General features: G+C 38.8%; 1 pseudogene; it reads left to right on the top strand.

Moving 5' to 3' along the window:
* The first annotated feature begins 2319 nt into the window (after positions 1 to 2319).
* On the top strand, positions 2320 to 3176 carry LOC113244338 (high mobility group protein B1-like; annotated as a pseudogene).
* The last annotated feature ends 1538 nt before the right edge of the window (positions 3177 to 4714 follow it).

Genomic DNA, 4714 nt, shown 5'->3' with positions numbered 1-4714 from the left:
ACTGCTAACATATAAGCAGCAGAATCTCTAGATAACTCTTGCTGAATCTCAAGTGGGCATTCTTAAATGAGAGTAGAGGGTCTGTGGACTTGTTTACTTTTGGTTTCTACCTGTTGTCTTCTTGACCTTCCTGGATAGAACTGGTAAGTCATTCCTGACAGTTTCTGCTGCACCATAGGTTATTAAAACTCTCTCTGTCTCATTTTCTCTCTCCTTCCATTTTCAAAATCAACTTCACTCTAGTGATCCAAATCTCTGTATATGTTGGATCTTACATGGGAAAACTTAAAACAGTTATTCAAGATTAGTGAATTGGCATTTTGTGTCCCATAAAATGAAATATACATGTGATAGCTCTTCAATAAAATTTGTACCTTCCGGGGCACCTGGGTAGCTCAGTCAGTTAAGCATCTGACTCTTGATTTAGGCTCAGGTCATAATCTCAGGGTCATGAGATGGAGCCCCACGTTGGGCTCCATGCTCAGCAGGGAGTCTTCTTGAGATTTTGTCTCTCTTCCTTTCCCTCTGCCCCACTCCTGTTCATGAGTACGTGCTCTCTCTCTCTCTCTCTCAAATCAATCAATCAATGTTTTTTTTTTAAAAAAGGTGTAGCTTCTACTTAATAGGTCATCTACTCTCAGTTTTGAATTATAGTTTTCTGTATTATTTCTATTAATGCAGTTATCTATACAAATCTGTGTGGTTGGAACATGAAAACATTGATAATGGAGATTATTTACTTTAATTAAGAAATATAAATAGAAAGCATACTGAATCACAAGTCAGAGGACTTAAGTTCTAGTCCTGTTACAGCCACTTACTACCAAATTGCTTTAGTGTTCCCTAGGCTTTAGCTGTACTATCTTAAAAACAAAAACAAAAACAAAAACTTACCTTGCATTGCCTATAAGCAGCATTGCATTGCTGCTTATCTCACATGGCTGTTATGAGGTATCAAAAATATAATGAATTTTGGAATTTCTTTTAAAAACTATATAGCACAATACAAATATAAGATGAAATTTTTATTCTACTCTTAAACTTAGGAGCTTGACTTTTTATAACACAATTTTTTAAAAGATTGTATTTATTATTTGTCAGAGAGAGAGAGAGAGCACAAGCAGATGAAGAAACAGGCAGAGGGAGAAGCAAGCCCTCCATTGAGCAAGTAGCCTGATGTGGAACTCAATCCCAGGACCCTGGGGTCATGACTTGAGCCAAAGGCAGACGCTTAACCAACTGAGTCACCCAGGTGTTCCTTTGTACACATTTTTGCTTTAAAGTCTGACAAATCAAACACTCACAAGATGGAGACCATAGTCAATTCTATGTCCCAAGTAAAATACTTTTTATTAATTACAGTGCTATTTTTATTCGAGTCAGGATAACTGGTATTATTCTCCATGTGAACTGAAGAAAAGTCAGTGCATATCCCTCTAGGGTGTCTTAACCCCATCCTGTGATCTTACACACTTCTCTTTGAATTTAACATACCTTGAATGAAACACGCTTGAAATGGTATTTCTGACACCAGAGGTTTTAAAGAGAATGGTAGGATGGTTCATTTAAACATTCTGCTTTGTTATATGTACTACAGGAGAAAACAACCTAGTGAATTTGGCTTGCCATTACTCTGGTTCTCAATCAAATCAAAGATCACGAGGAAGCCATCCTCTGAATAAACAAAAATATGTGATAGTAGAGAATAGAAGCACTAGCACACAGTAGAAAGGAAGAGCCTTGGACTGGTAGGCCTTGATGCTAGTATTTGTTCTATTCCTCCTTGAGCTGAGACTCCCCAGGTCCCTACTTCATAAACTATAAATTTAGACACATGAGGCAATGGACACATAATTCTGTAATATTGGTTTCCATCTTCTGGAAAGTAATTTGCTAAAAGTAAACAGGCCCCAGCAAGTGTTAGCCTTAGAAAATTAACTCCAGTTAAGAAGAAATCTTATTTTGCTACCTACAAAGATAATTTACATGGCCACTCTTCTAAAAATTATTTGTGTGAGGGGACCTGGATGGCTCAGTCGGTTAAGTATCTGACTCTTGATTTTGACTCAGGTTGTAATTAATCTTGGGGTCATAAGATCGAGCCCAAAGTTGGGCTCCGCCCTGAGTGGGGAGTCTGCTTGATATTCTCTCTCCCCCTCTCCTTCTGCTCCTCCCCCTTGCATTTGCATGCTTTCTCTCTCTCTCAAAAATAAATAAATAGATTGCAGTACATTGAGCTCCACAGAGAGAGCACCAGGGCAAGTGAAAGCCAGATGGGCACTGGGCAACTCTGTGTCTCGCTGAGGAAAAGAATTAAATATGAGCAAAGGAGATCCTAAGAAGCTGAGAGACAAAATGTCATCATATGCATTCTTTGTGCAAACTTGCTGAGAGGAGTACAAGAAGAAGCACCCAGATGGGGCACCTGGGTAGCGCAGTCGTTAAAGCGTCTGCCTTCGGCTCAGGGCGTGATCCCGGCGTTCCGGGATCGAGTCCCACATCGGGCTCCTCCGCTGGGAGCCTGCTTCTTCCTCTCTCACTCCTCTGCTGTGTTCCCTCTCTCGCTGGCTGTCTCTCTGTCACATAAATAAATAAAATCTTAAAAAAAAAAAAAAAAGAAGAAGCACCCAGATGCTTCAGTCAACTTCTCAGAGTTTTCTAAGAAGTGCTCAGAAAGGTGGAAGACCATGTCTGCTGAAGAGAAAGGAAAATTTGAAGGCATGGTAAAGGCAGACAAGGCCTGTTGTGAAAGAGAAATGAAAACTTATATCCTACCTAATGGGGGAGGAGGGCTGTTCAAGGATCCCAATGCACCCAAGAGGCCTACTTCAGCCTTTTTCTTGTTTTGTTCCAAGTATCACCCAAAAATCAGAGGAGAACATCCTGGCCTAGCCATTGGTGATGTTGCAAAGAAACTGGGAGAGATGTGGAATAACTCTACTGCAGATGACAAGAAGGCTTATGAAAAGAAGACTGCTAAGCTGAAGGAAACATATGAAAAGAATATTGCTGCATACTGAGCTAAAGGAAAGCCTGATGTGGTAAAAAAGGGAGTTACCAAGGCTGAAAAGAGCAAGAAAAAGAAGGGAAAGGAGGAAGATGAGGAAGATGAAGAGGATAAAGATGAGGAGGAAGATGAAGAAGATGAAGATGAAGAGGATGATGATGATGAATAAGTTGGTTCTAGCACAGTTTTTTTTCTTCTCTATAAAGCATTTAGCCCCCTGTACACATATCACTCCTTTTAAAGAAAAAAAATTGAAATGTAAGGGTGTGTAAGATTTGTTTTTAAACTGTACACTGTCTTCTGTACAGAAAATACAGTGGTATTTTCAATAGCCACTAACTTTGCCTAGTACAATATGGGGGTTGTAAATTGGAATGAAAATTTAAAGCAGGTTCTTTTTGGTGCACAGCACAAATTAGTCATATATGGGGATGGTAGTTTTTCATCTTCAGTTGTCTCTGATGTAGCTTCTATGAAATAATTGTTGTTCTATTAACTGAATGCCACTCTGTAACTGCAAAAAAAAAAAGTTGCAGCTGTTTTGTTGACCTAAATAAATAAATAAATCTTTAAAAAAATATTTGTATGATTGTGTGTGTTCCTGTGTGGTTGTGCGTGTGTGTGTGCACTACCATGTAATACAGATAAAACTTATATAACAGTATTTCCAACCCAAAAAGCCATGATTATAAATTCATTTGTATAAAATGGATTTACCTAGTATTCGAGAAATATCCACTCTTATTCCCACTTCAGCCACCAACTGGAGCTCCCAGCATAATAATAAAACTTGAGCTTTGAGAGCAACTAGCAACTGGTTTAGCTCAACAAATTCTATCGTGTTATACTATCACTTCCCAATGATGTCACTGTTATGGACAAGGGAAGGGAAAGAAAGAAGGGAGGGTAGAGAGGAAAGAGAGAGAAGAGATTGAAATTCAGAAAATTCTAGAGATTAAAGGACAGCAAATGAATATTGGTCATGATGTTTTTCTAAAGATCATGATATAAGAGGTTGTTTTATCTGGTTTGAAATGGTAACCAATTTAGAGCTGATTAGCATCTTGGTGAGAAGCAGAATGGTAAATACGCACTCACTGACCTGATCAAGGACACCAGAGCTATAGTCCACTGAGCCCTGACATATAAAAGCTTTGTAAATCATCTCCTTTTTCTGAGTTTAAATTTTCTCTTCTCTAATATGAAGAGGGAGAACTAAATGATCTCTGAAAGCCCTTCTATTTCAGACATTCTACAAATGATTTAAGAAAGAGGATACTGTAGGAAGACACTTGTGGATCTTCATGAAGGACTCATCCCTCTGAATTAATACTAAAACGGTGCATCAGATTAGTACTTTGTTAATGCTAGCTCTTTCGATTGTATAATTATACACGTCACACAGTAAATGAGTATGAAATACAAGAACTGGAATCCAAAGTTGCTCTTTCCACCACTGACTCCTCCTGGAAAGATGGACGTATGCTTTGCTTCACTCCAATGTTTCAACTTTTCTGAGGTTTTGTTTTGTTTTGTTTTGTTTTGTTTTAAAAGATTTATTTATTTGAGAGAGAGAGTGTGTGTGTGTGTGAGTGGAGGGGGGCAGAGGGAGAGGGAGAGAATCCCATGCAGATTCCCCTCTGAGCATGGAGCCCAAAGCAAGGTTTGATACCATGACTCTGATATCATGACCTGAGCCAAAATCAA

Source organism: Ursus arctos, chromosome X (assembly GCF_023065955.2).
Source record: "Ursus arctos isolate Adak ecotype North America chromosome X, UrsArc2.0, whole genome shotgun sequence".
Lineage (NCBI taxonomy): Eukaryota > Metazoa > Chordata > Mammalia > Carnivora > Ursidae > Ursus > Ursus arctos.
The sequence above is the reverse complement of the archived record's forward strand: the minus strand, read 5'-3'. Positions and strand labels throughout refer to the sequence as shown.